The sequence below is a fragment of the Rhinolophus hipposideros genome (genome assembly GCF_964194185.1).
Source record: "Rhinolophus hipposideros genome assembly, chromosome: 1".
In the NCBI taxonomy this organism is placed as follows: Eukaryota; Metazoa; Chordata; class Mammalia; order Chiroptera; family Rhinolophidae; genus Rhinolophus; species Rhinolophus hipposideros.
The window spans coordinates 35,549,498-35,570,599 of record NC_138047.1 but is presented as its reverse complement, the minus strand read 5'-3'; the positions used below and the strand labels follow the sequence as shown (position 1 = coordinate 35,570,599).

Below are 21,102 nucleotides of genomic sequence, written 5' to 3'. Positions count from 1 at the left end.
GTGACTGGAAGGGGGCTACTTAGATGGAGAACACAGAAAAGGCTCTCTGAGAAATGACATTTGTATGAGAACAAAACGACAAAAGGTTGTAGCCATGAACATATCTGAAAAAGACTATTCCAGGCAGAGGCAACAACAAATGCAAATGTCTTAATCCAGGAATGAATTTAGCATCATCAAGAAACAAAGAGAAGATCGGAGTGACTGGAAAAAAAACACAAAGGAGGAGAGTGGTAGCAGATGAAGTCAGAGATAGACAGGGGCCAACTTCATGTAGGAACTCGTTAGCTCTGACAAGTCTGGATTTGATTTTGAGTGCAATGGAAAGCCATTGAAGGGTTTTAAGAACAAGAGCTCCTCAGTCTGGTGTGTGTTTCTGGAATATCAGAATGGCTGCTGTAGGAGAACGGGAGGACGAGTCTTTAGTGAAAGATGATGGTAGCTTCAAACAGGGTGGCATCTGCAACAATAATAGGACATAGAAATGCATTTTAGACATAGAATCATTCAGATTTGCCAATGGGCTAATGGTAAGGGATGAAGGAAGGAGAGAAATCAAGTGTGACCCCTACAGTTTTGGCTTGACAGCTGAGAGGATGGTGGTTCCACTTATTGAGACGGAGACCATTGCGACAAGAGTAGAACAGGGGGCAGGAAATCAAGAGTTCTGTTTTGGTCATGTAAAGTTGAGAGTTCCTTAGATATAGACATTGCGATGTCAAGTAAGCAATGGGATTTTTGAGCCTGGGGCTCAACGGAAGGGACAGAGCTGGAGGAATAGGAATCAATGGTCATATGTGTGGTATTTCAAATCTTCACAGAGGTTGACGATTCCCCATGAGAGACTATAAACTGAAAAGAGACTAAAGCCAAAAATCAAGCTCTGAGTTACTCCATTATTAAGAACGTGAGCTAAGGACACTCCAGCAAAGGAGAATGGAAAGCGATACAGAGGGAAAATCAGGTTCAAAGTGTGGAGTCACGGAAATATTCTTCTCAGGGAATCATTGAATGTGTTGAATAATTTTTGAGAGCTCAAGTAAGAATTGATTCTACTACAAATCTGACTGTTTTCACCCCTTCCAAGTCACCGCCTCATGTGGATTACTGAAACAGCCTCTCAACTCCTCTCTTGGCCTCTGCTCTTGCTCCCTGTGTTAGTGACCTATTGCTGCATAGCAAATTATCCCCAAACCTTAGCAGCCTAAAATAAGTGCCTACTCATCTTATCTCCCGGTCTCTGTGGGAGTGGCTCAGCTGGGTAATTCTGGTTCAAGGACTCTCACGAGGCTGGTATCAAGGTGTCATCTGAAGGCTTGACTGGAGGAGCCAATTCCAAGATGACTCGTGAACTTGGCTGTTCACACAAGACCTCAGTTCCTCTCTGGCTACAGACAAGAGGTCTCAATGCCTCACCACAGGGGCTCTCCACGTGCTGCTTGAGTGTCCTAAGGACATGACAGCTGCTTCCCCCAAGCAAGTGAACAGAGAGCGAGCGAGCAAGGAGGAGGCTACTTTGTTCCTTGTGGTTAATCTCCAAAGCTGTGCACCATTACCTCCACCACTTCATTTGTGAGAAGGGAGCTACCAAATGCAGTTCACACTCAACGGGAGGAAACTAGGCTCCACTCTTCGAAAAGAGGAATATTAAAGCATTTGTGAGCACATGTAACAAAGTGTTTTTTTAATGCTTTTTCCCTTTCTGTTTTATTGAGATATAACTGATTACAGCACTATATAAGTTTAAGATGTACAGCATAATGAGTTTATATGTGTATGTATTGTGAGATGATCACAATCAGTTTAGTGAACATCCATCACCTCACAAAGTTACCAAAAAAAAAAAAAAAAGAAAAACAATAATTTGTTTTTCTCTTGATGAGAACTTTTAGGATCTACTCTCTTAGCACCTTTCAAATATACCATTACAGCTGTGTTAATTACAGTCCGCATGTTGTACATTACATCCCTAGTCCTTATTTATCTTATAACTGGAAGTTTGTACCTTTTGACCACTTTCATCCAGTTCCCCCAAGCCCCACTCCCCACCTCAGGTAACTACAAGGCTGTTCTCTTTTTCTATGAGTTTAGGGGGTTTTTTGTTTGGGTTTGGTTTTTTTTTAGATTCCACATTAAAAGTGAGATCATACAGTACTTGTCTTTCTCTGTCTCGCTTATGTCACTGAGCATAATGGTCGGCCCATATTTTAAAACCACCCCACTCCCCTATAATATTTTCTCAATACAGAAGCTAGAGTGATCATTTTATCAATCTCTGCCCAATGGCTTCTCATCTCACTCAAGTAAAAGCCAAATTCTTAGGGGGCTTCAGAGTCCTCCGTGCTCTGGTGCCCCTGCAACCCCTCTGACCTCATCTCCTACCCGTCTTCACCTTTTTTTCTCCACTCCAGCCTCTCCAACCTCCTTGCTATTGCTACTACCTCCTCGGGGCCTTTGCACTTGCTGTTCCTCTGGCTAAAAGGCGGATCCTCCCAGACATCCACATGGCTCATTATCTCACTTTCGCTAGATCTTTACTCAAATATCACGGTCTCAGTGAAATCATTCCTGACCAATCTATTTCAGATTGCCTCTCTTCTACCTCATTCTACCACATTCCCGAACTCCCTTCCCTACTTTATTTTTCTCCATAGCACAAATCCCATCTGTCATATATATGTATATTGTATATATATATGTATATATGTATATATGTATATTGTATATGTGTATATATATATAGTTACAAACCCAATGTCTAGAACAGTGTCTGGCACTAAGGAGTCACCAAAGCCTACAAAAGCCAGACTGAAAGTGTCCAGAGTGAACGCAACAAGACTGGCAAAGGACTACATGGTACTAAGGACATCTGTCTTGCAGAGTAAGGTACAGTCCACATCAGTTTTATTTTGCCTCTTGGTCAAGTTCAATCTCTCTCACATTCTTGCCATCTTGAGTGCAGGAATTGCCTGCAGAGACTTTCCAGTGACTTCCAGACAGGCTCATCTCTTGCTCTAAACACCTTTTCAGCAAGCAAAAGTAAAACTCCTCACAATAGGAGGATCACGCAAGCACCTCCTACCAACATCTCCTACAGAAAGACTGACCGTGCCGAGTAGATTGTGTAAGCCTGCAGAGGTGACTAAGGCAGAGAGAAAGCCATTACCAAAAGGCATCAGCAGTGTCTCCCTTCTCTGGAGAGGCTTCAGAATGTAGTAGAATGAGCAGGAACTCTCCAATGACCTGATGGTGGGGAGTTGAGGAAGGGAGGAGAGGTGTGGTTGGCGGTGAGACAACACAAAGGCATTACATGGAAGAATGCCAGCCATGGAGATTAAGGCTGTGACTGTTCGCTGACGCCTCTACCTCCACTTGGGTCAGTTGGTTTAGAGCAGTGCTGTCCAGGAGAACTTTCTATGATGATGGAAATGTGCTATATCTGCACCATCCAATACAGTAGTACAGGCACATGTCACTGTTGAGCAGTTGAAATGTAGCTAGTGCAACTGAATTTTTTAAACTTTATTTCATTTTAATTAACTTTAAATTTAAATAGCTACATATGCTTAGTATCCACCACATTGGATGGGGCAGGTCTAGAGCAAAAAAGCGTCTTTGGAGTCAAACAAACCTGGATTTCAATCCTGGCTTCACTGTTCACTAGCTGTGTGACTTTGGACGAGTCACTCAATCTCCAGAAGCCCCAGTTTCCCCATATCTAAAATAGCACTAATGTTACCTCCTTCATCAGATAGTTGTAAGGATTAAATAAGCTAATATATGAAAACCACTTAGCACTTGGCTGTTTGATAGATGCAGCTCACCTCCCAATGAAATTTGAATGAAATGTTAATTAAACTTTTTTTTTTCTCATGATGATGTCTTTGAAGTAAAGACATTCCAAACACTTGTTCCACCAGTGTGTAGACCAGTGGCTCCGAATTGGGGATGATTTGTCCCAACAGAGGACATTTGGCAATGTCAGGAGACATTCTGGGTTGTTACAAATAGGAGAAAACTACTGGTACCAAGTGAGCAGAGATGAAGAATTTTTCTAAACATCCCACAAAGCACCAGTTTTCCCCAACCTACTCCCAACAATGAATTATCCGCCCAAACTATCGACTGTCAAGATTAAGAAACTCTGATGTAGTCATGTCCTCAGATGAAGCCTTTGAGGTATACAGCCATTTCAACAGCTCAACTTATCTTTCCCTTAAGCCTTCCTTCCACTCTCCAAGACTTTCCCCCAACCTTTCACCAACCATTTTCCAAACTTCTACCTTTATTGAAAACCCCAGGAATGTAACAAATTCTCTAAGGAGTATATACACAGCCACCTTCACAGAAGCAAATTTTACTTCAACAAATATGGTTATGGCCAAGAGCTACCCCACCTTTACATTTACAGCTCTCTGCCTGGACCCTCCTCTCCCAGATATTTTCATGGATTGTTTCATCACTTCCTTAATGCTCAGGGACTTCATCTGTTCAAATATAATTTTACCAAAAGGCTTTCCATGATCATATTTTCAAAAGTGACTCCCATTCTGTCTTTCTCTAGTCCCTGCTTTATTTATTTCTCAGAGCACCTGACATCATACTCCATGCTTCTTTGCTTAGAATGGAAGGTCTTCAGAGGTGGAATTTTGTCTTCTTCACCACTGTATATCCCCAGGACCCCAAACTGTGCTTGAAACAGAGTCACTGCTCAGGAAATATTAGTCAAATACATGAAAAAAATGTTTCAAAACCAGCTTCAATGACACCCATAGTTCGAGCTAATATTCAATGAAATTTTTTCCTCAAGTGTACAAAGTGTATTTGTCTCTTGGAGTTCTCAATCATGCAGTATGAACTTTGTCAAAGTGTCACATGGGGAGACAGAGACAGAAAGAAAATGGATCCAGGTCTGAGAAGTACCAGTTCTGTCACTGTGTTCACTATATGAGTATGTGTGTACACATGTATGCAAGAGATGGAAGGAGATTTTAGAAAAATCCAGATATTAGGCTTGTTTACATAATAACAACAATAATAACTACCATTAACTGAGCATTACTAGATTCCTGACACGGTGCTTTGACTTTTAGCATACTGAATTATTTTATTCAATCCCCTTTACAGCTTCCTTAAGGTAGGTACCTTCACCCCATTTTACAAAAGAGGTAGAGGCTTAATGATATAAAGCACATTTCTCCAAGACACACAAATAGCAAGTTGTGGGGTGGGAGTCAGAATCAAGGCCTGTAACTCTAAAATTAATCTAGTTTAATCACTATGCAAACACCAGCTCCAGCATGCACCTGAACTGGGGTGAGGGGTGAAGACTTGCAGATTACAAAAATCCATTCTTGCTGCAACAAAATGGGTTTTTTCCTTTCAGTCCTGTTTTTTTGCTTTGCAGTACAAAATGTTCTCTTATAATTAATTCTTCTAACCATCCCAATTTTACAGAACTGTACAAAGCAGTTTGGACAATTTTATCAAAATTGTTTTTTAAATAGTATGATGTACTTTTTAAACTAATCATTTTACAGGCTGCTTCCAATGTGAGAGAAACTCTGCCAAATAAGTGGGATCTTCTCCCAGCTGAGAATTGCTCCCAGGAAGAAGAGACCTTATTGTCTTTGGGCTCACACAGTCTCCCAGGGCCCGGCACAAAGCAGGAGCTCAGCCAGCAACTGGTTCACCCCCTCCTGCTCCTTCCCCTTCATCTGTAAAATGAGAGGCTTAGTCTTGGAAGGGCTCCTTCCAGGGCACATGGCCCTGAGGTAAGCATTTGCTAAACACACCATAAAGCTTGGTGCCGGCCCCCACTTTCTCCACCCTTCAATCCATGCAGAGAATGGGGCTGCTGATCACCTGTCATTTAGCTCCTGGGCCATCCCAAGGGCTTGGTTCAAATTGAGCTGCCCTTCAAAACATAGCTGCCTCTGCCCTGTGGCTGCTGCTTCTGGCATTTCCGGCCACTTATGTGTGATTTAAGCTTCCCTTCAGACCTTGTTTGACGATTTCTTCTGTCCAACAGCACTGGCAGAGGCAACGTTGACTAAAATCCAACCTCTCTTTTTACTACGAAGGTGAAGATTAGTCGATAGGCAAAACACTCTTAGCAGAGCTCCTTTGGCTATGGACAATTCAGGGATTCCCAACCTGGACTAATTTGCCAGAAACTATAATTTGTATAGACCTCGTAGTTCTTTTTACCCTCCAGTATAACCTCATTACCAAAGCCAGATCACTTAATTGGTCATAATTATTGGACTGCATGGCTTTCTACCCACATGAGGATTCCTAATATTTCTAATTCTCATCTGGAAATCAGAGCATGTTTTCTTTCTACCTGGAAATTGTGTTATTCTTTGTATTGTTCAGGTGCTGCATACTTTGCAAAACTGTTTCTTAAACTGATCTGAATAATAAGGCAGAAAAAGAGTGAGCTTCCCAAGAGCAAGAGCAAGGACCATCTCTGCCTCATTCATCACAGTGTAGGTCCTTCGCATATGTTTGCTGAGTGAATGGCTCATCCTGGATTAGAAGTCAGGAGTCCTGGTTTCACGAGCTGGCTTCTTTATGGTCTAACCAAGCACTGTCCAGTAGAAAGAGAATGCAAGCCGCATATGAGGTCTGACAATTAAGTTCACGAACTCATCCTAGAGAAAGTGCCACATACTTCATTGCTGAATATCACTACGGTTACCTTCCAAGTACTCCCCTTGGGAAGCTATGCACTGACGCCAGTGCCTAGTCTACCCTTCAAAGCAATTTGGAACTCTTTTTCTGGAATGGCCATCAGAGCTGTCATCATATTACTCTTGATGTCCTGAATGTCATCAAAACGTCTTCCTTTCAATATTTCCTTTATCTTTGGATAAAGAAAGAAATCATTGGGGACCAAATCAGATGAGTAAGGAGGGTGTTCCAATACAGTTATTTGTTTACTGGCTAAAAACTCCCTCATAGACAGTGCCATGAGAGCTGCTGCATTATCGTGATACAAAAGCCATGAATTGGCAAAAAATTCAGGTCGTCTAACTATTTCATACAGCCTTTCAGCACTTCCAAATAATAAACTTGGTTAACTTTGACCAGTTGGTACAAATTCATAATGAATAATCCCTCTGGTATCAAAAAACGGTTAGAAACATCTTTGCAACAAAGTTCTTGAACTTAATTATCAGGCTGTGTATTACTTAAATTTTCTAGCAGCCACATTTTTAAAGTGAATAAATATATTTTAATAATAAACTTTACTTCATATATCTCAAATATTGTCCTCCTACCATATAATCAACATAAAAGTTATTAGTAAGATATTTATATTCTTTATACAATGAAATGTGGGGTCTATTTTATAGTTACAGCACATCTCAATTTGGATTAGCCAAATTTTTAAAACACAGACTTTAATTTTTAGTGCAGTTTTAGGTTCACAGCAAAATCAAGCAGAAAGTACAGAGATTTCCCATCTATCCCCTCCTGCACAGCGTCCTCTACTATCAGCATCCCTCACGGAGTGGTGCATTTGTTACAACCCATGACGCTACAATGACTCATCATTCTCACCCACAATGACTCATCATTCTCACCCAAAGTCTATAGTTTACATTAGGGTTTACACTTGGTGTTGTACCTTCTATGGATTTTGACTAATGTATAATGACATACATGCACTATTAGAGTACCACACAGAGTAGTTTGACTGCCCTAAAAATCCTCTGTGCTCTGCCTCTTCATCCTTCTCTCCCCACTAACCTATGGGAATCACTGATCCTTTACTATCTCCGTAGATTTGCCTTTTCCAGAATCTCATACAATTGGAATCATAGAGTATGTAGCCTTTTCAAATTGGCTTCTTTCTCTTAGTAGCATGCATTTAAGCTTCCTCCACGTCTTTTCACAGCTTGACAGCTCATTTCTTTAGAGTGCTGAATTATATTCCATTGTTTGAATGTAGCACAATTTATTAATCCATTCACCTACTGAAGGACATCTTGGTTGCTTCCAAGTTTTGTCAATTATGGATAAAGCTGCTGTAAACATCTGTGTACAGCTTTTTGTATGGACATAAGTTTTCAGCTCATGTGGGTAAATACCAAGAAGCACAATTGCTTGATCATGGTTTTGTTTTATAAGAAACTACCAAACTGTCTTTCCAAGTGGATGTATCATATTTCATCCCCACCAGCAATGAATGAGAGCCCCTAATTCTCTACATCCTCACCAGAATTTTGTGTTCTCAAAGTATTGAATTTTAGCCATTTTAATAGGTGTGTAGTGATAACTCATTGTTGTTTTAACTTCCAATTCCCTGATGACATATGATGTTAAGCAAATTTTCATGCGCCTATTTGTCATCTGTGTTATGTCCTTTGGTAAGGTGTCTATTCATGTCTTATACTCATTTTTTAATTGGGTTGTTCATCTTATTGTTGGATTTTAAGAGATTTTTGTATGTCTTAGATAACAGTACTTTATCTACATATGGTTTTTGCAAACATTTTCTCCTGGTCTGTGACTTGTATTGTCATTTCTTGACAGACTACCCAGATTTCAAGTACTCAATAGTATTCAGTAGTAATAGTACTCGATAGTACTAGTAGCTACTGTATTAGACCGCACAGCTTTAAATAGATTACCCTGGTGATAGGATGCAGTCACTCAACCTCTGAGATGAGACATCCAAGAGGAAATACCTAATTAGTGGTTGGATCCAGGAAGTTAGAGCTCAGAAGTAAGATTCAGGTAGAACTTAAATACTTGTGTGTTATCAGCAATTAGGTGGTAGCCGATGTGTGTGAGCAATGGTACTACTCAAGGAAAGAGAATTGACTGGAATGAAAAGAGGGTCTAGAATGGATTTCTGAATAACCAGCCTACCAAACATCTCCACTTGGGATGATCGAGAATATTCTTAGATTCAGAATATCCTCAATTCAGTTCATTCTTTCTCTCCTCCCCCAAATCTTCTTACTCATTTACCAACTTGTATAAGCTGGAAGTCTGGAAGTCATCCTCAAGTACTCCCTCAGCCCTCAGCTTCCAATGAGTATCTGTGGCCAACTCCTCCTCTAATTCTATATCCTAAATTGCTCTTGTATCTGTCCCCTATTGTCATCCCCATTTCATCATCTCTCACCTGGATCACTGCCATAGTTCCCTAACTGGGCTCTCTGTCTCCAGTCAGGCCTCACTCAAATATATTCTACACACTGATGCCATCGTGATCATTTAAAAAGGTAAATCTGATCATGTCACTGCTGACTTAAACTCCTTCAATGACTCCCCATTACATTCATAATAAAGTCTAACTTCAACATGGCATTTAGGGCTTCAATGCTTGCCTCTCCAGCTGCACGCACAGGTACCCTGAGCTCCAACAACCCCAAGTGCATCCCAAATCCTTGGTATTCTCTCTTGTCCTCGCTCTTATGCTCTCATACTCTCATTGCCTTTGTGCTTGTGCTAGTCACTAAATGTTTGTGTCCCCCTCCAATTCATATGTTGAAGTCCTAATCCCATTGTTGGTATTTGGAGGTGGGGCCTTTGGGAGTGAATTAGAGTAGACGAGACCACGAGGGTAGAGCTCCCAGGATGTGATTAGTGCCCTTAGAAGAAGAGGAAGAGACCAGAGACTTCTCTCTCTCCTCCACAAGACAGTATAGCAAGAAGGTGGCCATGTGCAAAGCAGGAAGAGGGTTCTCACCAGACAACGAATCTGCTGGTGACTTCATCTTGGATTTCCAAGCCACTAGACTATGAGGAATAAATGTTTGTTGTTTAAGCCACCCAACCTATGGTGCTTTGTTGTAGCAGCCCGAACTGACTAGAACGTGCTTCCCTGTGTCTGTCCTCCACACCCCCTCTCTCTGTCTTCCTTTTCCACCTGGGTCACCCCTTTATGATTCAGCACAGTGTCTCCTGTTCCAAGTGTCTTTCTCTAAGCTTTCCCGTACCAAGCTGGGCATGCCTCCTCTCTCCTCCCATACCACCGTGCGCGTGCCTTTAGTATTATTTTGTAAGTGTTATATATTCATGTCTTGCCACCTGCATTGTGAACACCCTGAGGTCAATGATTGTGAACTTTTCCCATGTTTGGCAGGAGGTATTTGAAAAGTTTTATCAAATAAAAGAGCAGCAGAAGTGCCAGCCTAGTACCCTAAGAAAAATCACATATGGTTACCTGGTAACATTACCCAAGGAATTTTTTCAGGGTTAAACTGGGTGTAAGAGGAGGAGGTAACCCCAGAAGTATTGGAAGAGCAAAACATTTAATGGTAAGTGGTAATGGTTAGGGATTTTTTTTTATGCTTATATTATCACTTAATGACCAAATTAGAAAGGTTGTAGTTAAGGAGTTAATATCCACCATCAAATGAACCCAGCGAAACTCCTTGCTTGTTCCTGCGTACATTCCTACTTCCTATTGTCCCTTTATTTGCATTCTAGAATGGAGTCCCACATACTTCTAGTAGGTCCCCTGCTGCATTTGGTGGACTCTGCATTTTTATATAGGGCATGCCTTCAGGAACCCTTGAGTCTACAATACATTTCCTCGCTGAGGTTTCAGAGACAGAATGTCTTACTTTAGTGGGAACCTTGAGAATGTTCCAGAATTGAGGGAGGCCTTCCTGCAGAGAATTCATCTCAGTTCACTCTGGGCAACAAGGTAGGAGAATCAAAAGAAATATTTTGGACTGACCTTACAGGGTTCTGGCTTTCAGCCAGCTTCAGAGGTTAAAGAAGGATTAATGGGTTAAAATTGATTGACAGGAATCTGATTGGTGTGTCCCTCAGTGCAGTGGTACATCTCACGCAATGGTCTCCTGGTTGCCACTAAGTAATAACCTCTCCCCAGGGAAGCCTTCCTCTCCCTGGCAACTTCCAGATACCTACCTCCTTCTGTTTGAGCCCTTACCAACATCAGCTATGATTCCTCGTTTAGTTGTCTGGCTACTCTCCAGAGCAGGAATTGTGCCCTCTCTACTTGGAGTGGAAAAGCTATTGAGAACTTGGGCCTTAGAGTCAGAACTGAGTTTGATTCCTGGCTTTTCTACTTACTAACTATAGGACCTTAAGCAAATTATTTGAGCTCTGTGTTCCTCCGTTTCTTTGTTTTCTGTGTTTTGTTGCAACAAATTACCACAAACTTGGTGGCAGCTTAAAACAACAAACGTTAATTCTCTCACCATCCGGAAGCCAGAAACTGGAAATCAGTGTCAGTAGACAGAAATTTAGGTATCAGCAGGGCCACACTCCCTCTGGAGGCTCTAAGGGAGAATTCTCTTCTCACCTCTTCCAACCTCTGATGGCTGCAGATATTTCTTGACTTGTGATCACATCACTCCAATCACCGCGACTATAGTCACGTTGCCTTCTACTGTTCTGTGGATATCAGGTCTCCCTCTGCCTCATCCCATTAATCATATCTGTGGATAAATATGATGGCAGTTGGGGCCCATCTGGATAACCCAGCATAACCTCCCATCTAAACATCCTTAACACTCTGCAAAGAACCTCTTACCAAATAAGGAAACATCTATATCCCAGGGATTCCGATTTAACATTTTTGAGGCCACTACTACACTCCTCAAGTGTTACAGTGTAAACACTAATTGTTTTTGCTTCCTGGAAAGCAGGCCCCACACCAAGGACTCATGCAAGCAGTATTTTGGGAGAAGTGAGGGGAACTAGGAAGAGCGAAACAGGGAAGAAGAGAAAGTCGCTGTAAGCACACATTATTGAGCTGGTCACTGTGGCCAGCTATGGCTCCATCTTGATGGGACCCTCTGAGGAACTGTGCAGAATGACCTCAGCATTGTCCTTTTGCGGGATAAAGGAGGGAGAACTTACCCACCATCACCCATCTCCCATTGGCCCTGTGGGCAATGCTCTCATACTTTTAAGTCTGAGCTCTCATCGGAGTGGCTGAGGAGTCCCACACGTGGAGTTCTTGGCAGAGGCGGTGAAGCCGCAGGGCAGAGGGTGAGAGATAAGTGTTGTAGCTGAAACAAAGAACTGCCAGGTTATACCTATAGGAAACTGGTTGTCATGGCAACAGCTGGAATAAAATGAATCGACAAGATATAAGGTGGGGTTCCACAATGGTTTCTGTACATAAGGGTTGTTGAAAGGATTAAAGTATCTATCATATGAAAAACACTCAAAAAAACATTAGCCATTATTTTGGTTGCTGCTATTACTAATATGTGTTCTTATATCACATAGCTAGAATACTGCCTTTATATGGGTAACTCTCAATATATCTCTGCTGCCCAGCTGAATGGATGGAAGAAAGGAAGAAAGAAAGGGAAAGAGGGAGGGAGGGACGGAGGGAGGGAGAGAAGGAGGCAAGGAGGGCACATGGACAGATTAAGGGACCAATCCATGTTTTGAAAAAACACTTTAGTATTTCTCAGAAAAGAAACCATAAGTTTCTCTCTAATTAATCAGGTAGTCAGATGTGGGGGGTCTTGAGGTACCAGGTTGATGCAACAAAATAGGGCTAGCACCCAAGATAAACGTTCTTTTAACTTAACTGGTTCAATTTTTTCCCTTCTACCTCAATCAAAGTTTAAAGAGACTTCTTTAATTAACTCAAAGTTTTCATTGCCCTGGACAATTTTGAGATTCAGATCTCAGCTATTTTACTCTGGGCTGTGTGTAAATTAGAGCCCTCATTGTGTGTTGTACTGGAAGGAACTTAACTTTAAATCCTGGAGTGAAAACATTTCTTAAGACACATGTGCACTCCATTCTTGCCCTGATTCTGGGGTAGAGGATTATAGGTGAGCATGGTGCCAACAGTCTTTGGAAGAGAATATATACTTCCTATGTCATCGTCATCATCATCCTAAACAAACACTGCACACTTCACCGTATGCTTACTAGGCAACAAGCATCCCTGTGTTGGGTGCTAAGAATAAAAGCTCCATATTCCTGCCCTCAATGAATTTATGTTCTACTTGGGAAGATGAGATACTTACATAATAATAAATACTATAGCACTTATCAGATCTCAAGGAAGAACTGCTGCTACCCAGAGCTGAGCCAGGCTACCTATTTGTGATCTGGTGGCCAGTGTGCCAAGAACAACTTAATTTGGGGTTGAGGCTAGTGAGATCACACTTGGCTAATTTTCCTCTAGTCACATCATGGCTGGCTGATGCTCTCTGGCAAGAGTGTTATGACATAAAGTCCTTCTTTTCTTAGTGTTTCAACCATATGCTTTTCATCTTTCAGTCAATGCCTGGATCTGCAATAGAAGGGAAAGACTATCCTCTTGGGTTTAATGACTTATTCATCTGTTCATTCAACAAATATTTATTCAGTACTAAACGGTCAGCTCTATGCTAGGCACTAGGAGTCAATGGTGAATAAAAACAACCACAGGCCCTGCTCTTATGGAGCTAATAGTCTAGCGATAAAGACAATTACTAATCCCAACAAATGCAAAATCACAACTGTGATGAATGCAGAGAGTCTCAAGACGTGTAATATGGGGTTTACCTTGTGAGACAGGTCAGGAGAGACCTGAAGATGTGACAATCAAGCTGAGATCTGAAGGACAGCAGGATGAGGTAAAGATAACCAGATGAAAACGTGGAGCAAGATCATTCTAGAGAAAAGAGATAGCTCATACCATGACCTTATGGTGGAAACGTATGGCTCCTGGGAGCAACCCAGAGAAGGCCAGTGAGACTAGGGCAGAGAGACCAAGCGGAGCAGAGGGCAGAGTGAGATTGGAAAGGCAGATGGCCATGTCACAGATTTTGGCCTTTACCTTAAGAATGATGGGAGCCTTCAGCAACCCAAGTGAGTTGTCCCTGTGGAGCAACACCTTGGCTGCCAGGCGGTGGAGTTAGAACAAGTTTTTCTAGGTTATCAAGTTCAAGTATCAAGCTTTATGACAGTAAAACATGTCTTTTTTCAGATTAGTTAGGCACTAAGTAGAATGCTGTTAACAGTCCACAAATAATAGTGACTTCAGTTTATGTCTTTCTCTAGGGCCAGCAGGGTGGCTCCACATCAGGGGTCACGTCCCGTCTATCCTGTTACTCTCATCCGCATGGTCCATGATGGCCCACCATCACCAGGTCAGCATTCCACCCAGCAGGGAAGCAGAAAAGAGGAAATAGAAGGATATGACTATTTTTCAAAAGGGCATAACCTAAAAGTTGCACACAATATTTTTCCTCACATCCCATTGACCAGAATTACTTTCTTTGGCTCTCCTAGCTACAAGGGAAACCAAGAAATGTGGTCTTTCTCCTAGGCAGTCCTGTACCGGCAGCCAACAATTTTACCACTTCTCCCACAAAGAGGAAAAGGAATATTAATGGACAGTTGGCTGCCTCTGCCACAGGGCCCTTAAATGATCACCTAGGCCAGCTGATGCAGATATACATTCATTCACTGAGCACTTACTGTTTGCCATGGATGTGCCAAGGGTAGCGGTTATAAAGATGAAGGAGACATAATAACTACCCTTGAGTAGCTCACAGTCTAGTACAGTGGAGCTCAAACTTGCCTCCATGTTAGAGTCCCCAGAGGAAGTATTAAATCTCTCAGTGACAAGGTCTCACCTCTTCTCAATTAAATCAGAATCTCTGAGGGTGAGACCCAATTATTGCTGTGTCTTCAAATTCCCTGGGTGCTACCAATGTGCTGCCAACGTTGAGAAATACTGGCTCAGTGGGAGAGAGAGATGGGTTAACAAAAAGCTCCAACACAAGGCAATACCTGCTCTGATAGAGAGAGGTACAAACCTCTGTGGGAACACAGGGGAGCATGTGACTCCTTAAACAGACAAGGGTCATCAGAGACTGCACAAAAGAGGTGACACTTGAACAGAGTCTTAGATGAGTGGCAATTTGTCAGGTGAGCACAGTTGGCATGGGCATTCCAGGTAGAGTAAGGAGTATGTACAAAAGCATGGACCTGTGAACCATTTTTGAAATTCTAAGATAAGTAGAATTCTTTTCCCCAAATTATACGAGGTGCTAACATGTGATCAGTCATAGATGAGTCAGAGACCTGCTCCTAGTATCTGAAAGCAACGTCTGATCTGCAAATGACTAAATAGTTAACATTTTGTACTGATTTGCCTGCTGCTGCCTATAAACACTTGGCCTTGTAGGTTCCTAGGGGTACCTTGAGCGCATCTGAGTTATGGGGTGATGAGGCAGAATGTCTTTCTGATGGCATGGCAAGGGCAGCAGCCAAAGAGAAGGGAAGCCATGTAGATCCCTTCCTGTGTCCAACTTTAACCCTTTACTTAGTGAAACATGGAGAGGTGGGCAGGGGAGAGGTACCTAAGGGTTGGGCTGACAAGGCCAGGCTAGCAGAGATGCACTCTGGAGGCTCAGACATTTTAGCAAATGATATGACCATTCAGTTGCATACTAGCTTCATGTTAGCCCTGGGCGAGGTGCCTCATGGAGCATCAGAAAACCAGGCATTACCCCAGTCACGTGCAGGATGTGTGATGCTGAGATGAGTGAGGCCACCAACGAAGTAGACATAAGGTGAAAGACATGGGTGGCAAGATGGAAGACTAAGGTGCTAGCGGAGTATGAGAAATCAGACGAAGAAACACGGGACAAGAGTACAGAAGAAAAGAAGGCATCGCAGAAATCAGGAACAAAACAGAGGCCCATGAAATCCTGTAGCTAGGAGCCCCCTGGCATCAAATCATTTGAAGTAGTTCCTCTGCAGCCCCTTCCGTCCTTCCCAGTGTTTAACTCAGGCTGAGGTTTTGCAAAATGACAAGAACCAGACTTCTGGTATGGCTGGAGTTGCCTAGCTCAGTCCCTGATCACTCGGGAGGAGAGAGAAGTGAAGCAAGGAATGTGCCAAATATGGCTGTCACCCATGAATGCTCACAGATGGCCCAGGAGAGGAAGGTCCAGGAAAGAGCTACTTATGTCAGGCTTGGCTTTGGCCCCTCATCCAAAATGAGAAGTGGACAATAGCCGGCCATTGTGTATCCAATCAACTCTCAATTATCCAAGGGCAGAGTCTCCACTCTGTGAGTCCCCCCTACTCCCTTTGAGTTCCCTCCAGCTGTCTGCCCTTTGACCGGTTTCCTGCCCATCAGAGCCAGTCAGAGGGTGGGCAGGTGGAGGAAGGGCGAGGATGTAAAGTTCAGATCAGTCATTTTAGAGGCTGTTCCTTAGACACTTGCAAAAGGGGACGACTCATTGGTTAAACCAACATTCGGTTTATTTGGGGTTTTAATTTATCAGGGCTGGGCCTCATCCTTCATTAGCACGGATAATTGGTAATTGGTTAAGTGATATTTGTTCAATCTGTGGCGCCTCTGCTATTGTATCTGCCTCGTTTCATTTTTAAAAATCGTCTGCATTAGTAAAAGCCATGTTGAAATGATGTTCTCAGTGCACTTAGAGCTCTACTATTTTAGCATAAAATCTACATCCGCATTCCCTATTTGAAGGAAGGAGAAATTTGAAAGTGGATGGTGTAACCACAGATAGGGGAATTTGTATCCATTGAAATATTTAAGTAAATGCTTTACAGTTATATTTATCTCACTTTCACATATAAGAAATTTAAATCTGAAACAGATTTGTTGGGTGTTTTTAAAAATCTCCCCTGAGATTTTGTATGGTCAAGGTGAAGGCAGAGTAGATCTCTGACTCCTCTCCTATTACTGCCCCCTTCCTTCCGACATCTTAGTTTACTCACCTGCACAAATAAAAGTAATTCTTTTAGTTACTGGAATTTTAAAAAGTTGAACTAACTTATGTACAGAAAGAAATTCATTCAGTTTGGAGGCACATTCAGATTTACAGTGCCATTTGAAATGAAATTTGACGTTCCCCAGTGTCCTCCATTCACCCTCCCCTTGCATTGACTTGTTTTGTAAAACGTGGAGGGGCACTCCTGTATCCGTGGGTCACTGAGGCCACCAGGCTCGGTCCCTCCCTTACCCAGACCTCCAGCAGAGGCCGCCCTGCTCATTAAGCCTCCTTGGGCCCCTTCACTCCCTCCTCCATTGGAACACACCGCTCCGGCGACCAGGGCTGAGACTGTCGCTTCTCTGGACCCCAGCCTGCTTGGCTCAGCTCCTGCTCCGGACCCTGACCTCTTTCAGTCTCACATGGCAACAAAAACTTGTACATCCTCCCAAGTATCTGATGATGACCAGAGACCAAAAAAATATTTGTTCCTTAACTATGTCTGGCCATGTTGGTTTTGAGAGTTTGCGAATCTCCTGGTCAATTGATCCATTCAGCAAGACTTCTGTTTTAATATTCTCTGTGTTGGGAAGACTGGAATTGGAAAATCAACACTGATTAATACATTATTTAATACTAATTTTGAAGACAATGACTCTCCACCTTTTTACCCACATGTTAGACTTAAAGCTTGGACATATGAACTCCAAGAAAGTAAAGTTCAATTGAAATTGACCATTGTGAACACAGTGGGATTCGGTGACCAAAAAACAATCACAAGAACTAACAACCAATAGTTGACTATATAGACGCTCAGTTTGAGGCCTGTCTCCAAGAAGAACCTAAGATTAAGCATTCTCTCTTTAACTTCCACGATTCTCGTATCCATGCTTTCCTCGACTTCATCTCACCAACAGGCCATTCTCTGAAGACACTTGATCTCTTGACCATGAAGAGTCTTCACAGCAAGGTGAACATTATTCTGGTGATTGCCAAAGCAGATGGAATTTCTAAAGCTGAATTACAGAAGTTTAAGATCAAGCTCATGAGTGAATTGGTCAGCAATGGCCTCCATATATACCAGTTCAACAGGTTTTGAATCTACCGCTAAAATCAATGCATCAATAAATGGACACTTGCCATTTGCTGTTGTAGGAAGTATGGATGAGGTAAAAATTGGAAATTAGATGGTTACATCTCACCAGTAACCTTGGAGCGTTGTACAAGAGGAAAATGAAAACAACTGTGACTTTGTAAAACTCCAGGAATTGCTCATTTGTACAAACATGGAGGATCTGCCAGAAGGGACACACACTAGGCACTACACGATGAACTTTACAGGGGTTGCAAACCAACTGGAGGAAACGGGCTTTACTGATGTGGGCGCGGAGCATAAGCCGTTCGGTCTTCAAGAGCCTATGAAGGAAAAGCCACAAATTTTATGGTGAATGTCAGAGAAACGAAGAAAAAATGAAACAGATGTTTTTGTAGCAAGAAACAGAAAGAAGCCATTTTGAAAGAAGCCGAGAGAGAGCTACAGACCATAAATGAGCACCCAAAAATTTCACCAAGAAGACACAAAGAAGCTTGAAGAAAAGAGAAGACTTTAGAAGAAGAAATAATCTCTTTCTCTATAAAGAAATCTACCTCTGAGATATACCAGAACCAGACTTTTATGGCAACGGGCGCCAACCTGAATGAAGAAGGACAAGGACCATAAGAACTCCAATTTTATGTAAAACAAAGGTTCCAGATCACAGACGGTCATCACAAGCAAAATGTATTAAAATGTTAGAAGTATGCCGTGATTTTCTGGCTGTTTTTATTTGCTGTATCACTTATTCTGCATCTGGCAAATGGCCACAGTGACTGCCATTTATGAAAAAATACTTTTAAGTATAAGGTCAATACATTAGCCAGAGTGGACGATAGCACTTATATAGTCACTGTTGTTAGAAGTTTTTAAGTTGCTGGTTTGTGATGACTCAGATGGTTCCTCCTGCTGCCCACTGATTGTCACTTTGCAGAGCACTGTGCCACAGAGCAGTGTCAGTGCCATGGAAAGTACAGAACTCTTCATATATGGCTAACTGATTGCACTTATATTCCAAGATGAACCTTTTTTGGGTACATACTAAAAACAAAATTTGGGGAATGTGTTTTAAAATGTATTATGTACCTGATACTGACCTCTCAACAGTTTTATAGAACTTTTTAATTTTTGATGTAAGCAATTGGTGACATGATCCTAAGCTTTTGTATCAAATTTTATACAAAATGATGGCTTCCAATTTTATATAAAGTGTGCCTTATTGTGGTTGGTGTGTTATTATGAGGAAACAAAATACGTTTAAAAGTAAAAACATCCAGGTATTTAAACCCTTTTCTGGTGACACATACCTTTGAACCTGCGTGTTATCACAGTATTTTCCTTAAGGTGTTACACAATTGTTGCTTAAACTCTGTCTTTCAGGGGAAAAAATAAGAAGGTTGAATTGTCTTATTAAAAATATTTCTTAAGAAAATAACTGAAAATCTAAATATTAAACATATGAACATTTAGATAATTCATATCTCAAGAGATCTTTCAATTGAGTGCCTTTGTAGTATTCTCAGAACAATTAATTTTTTCTTAATAGTCATAGGAATATAATTTTTCACTTTTTTGTACTTGAATATTCTAAATAAAACTGACATTTACTCTGCACTAATAAAATATATCTACATATTTACCAAAAAATTAAAAATAAATAAAATGAAATCTTACTAGGTAAACTAGGGCAGGGTTTTATTACCATTTCCATGGTACAGTATGAAAGGAGCAGAATTTACATTCTAGAATTAGAAATAAAATTTCCGTTGTGGTTTTTTTCTTTTTCTTTTTCTTTTTTTTCTTTTTTTGTACTTTTTATTATGGCTATTCCATAGTACTTTGAATTGCTTGCAGATATATATATTTTTTTTATTTTTGATTTTTTTTTAAGAGTAGGACCAGCCACAAAAAGAGTGGGACTAACCACCAAAGAGTTAGGCTGAGATGTGGACTGGTGAAGTGCTCAGGCTTGAATTTGTGATAGCGTAGCTTGAGTGTGAACAGAGTTGAGGAACTGCCTCTGAGCATAAATCTGCCCTCTGAGGGGCAGGTGATTTTTTAAAGGGGCTGATCTGCTCCAAGAAGTTGTGGGTTTGATCCTGAACTTGGCCAGTTACTTGCCAGGTGTTAGTAACCATCTCTAAGCTTTGGTTTCATCAGCTTAAAAAGTGGAAGTGATAATGGCTCCTACCTCCTAGAGTTTGGGGAGAGATGAAATGCGTGAAAGTGCTTGGCATGATGCCTGGACAGAACAAGTGCTCAATAGATGTCTATACTGTGCTTAAGACCTGCATTGATAGCAGTCTCGGTGCCGGGAAAATCCTCAGTAGTTATATAAAGAAAGTACATGAGAAGTCGAGAAGAAAGTTGTGAAAAGAAAGAATTTCAATCGCATACAACGATCTTTTCCAAGACAACGTACTTATTCATCCATTCATTATTTAATAAATATAGTTATAGAATGAGATTGCCAGGTGAAGTGGATAGCTTCATTTTTACCTTCAAGCAGAGACGTGTCCTGGGTTAAGTTGGCTTAGAAAGTATATGTACTTTATAGACAGATTTTGACGAGGGTCCTGAAATAATCTGTTGAAACCAGAGCATATTCTCATTTTTCAGCAAACCGGGTAAGCGGTCTGAGTAGGGATATGCCTGGTCTTTCACAAGGTATGGAACTGCTGTCTCCTGTTTGGGCATTTCAGAAAACATTTGGATTGCTTTCGATGTCTTACCATGCTAATTAAATAAAATATGACTAATTAAATGTCAGAAAGCATGATGTAAACTTGTTAATGTCAGGGGAGATCTTTAAAAACAACTATAAAGACGGGCAAATTTGTCACATGTCAACATTTTTAGTTAATTTTGGGTGGTAAATAAGCAAATTTTATTTAAGAAATGAGAAAACTGTCTGGCGATGTGATTAGGGCATCCTATATTTTGTGCCTGATTAGACTGTGGCTTACATGGGGGGCTGGAGAGTCTCTCCTGAATAGTTAACTACCCATTTTTTCAATTAAACATAATGTTATGTTAACATCCTTGAAAAGGTAAATGATGGCACAGTAAATCCAATTAGAATACATACTTACAACTGGATTCGCTTGCAATTTTCAAAAAGCTGATGGCATTTTACATCTTCCTGCTATTGTCAGAGCGGCTTTAGCACAAGTTGCTGCACCCCCGCCTGGTGTCTGTGTCTTTTCGTGGTGACCTTTGCTGGGAGAGCTGCTGCAGACATCACAAACTCTCACATCAATTTGCCACAATTGGATGTGGCATCTTGCAGCTAATTTGATTTGGGAA

At 41.4% G+C, this 21,102-nt stretch overlaps 1 pseudogene across 1 annotated transcript; it reads left to right on the top strand.

Moving 5' to 3' along the window:
• Positions 1-17,116: 17,116 nt before the first annotated feature.
• LOC308491175 (septin-10-like) lies at positions 17,117-18,442 on the top strand (annotated as a pseudogene). Its single transcript has one exon. The product of its transcript is annotated as a septin-10-like (transcript).
• Positions 18,443-21,102: the final 2,660 nt, after the last annotated feature.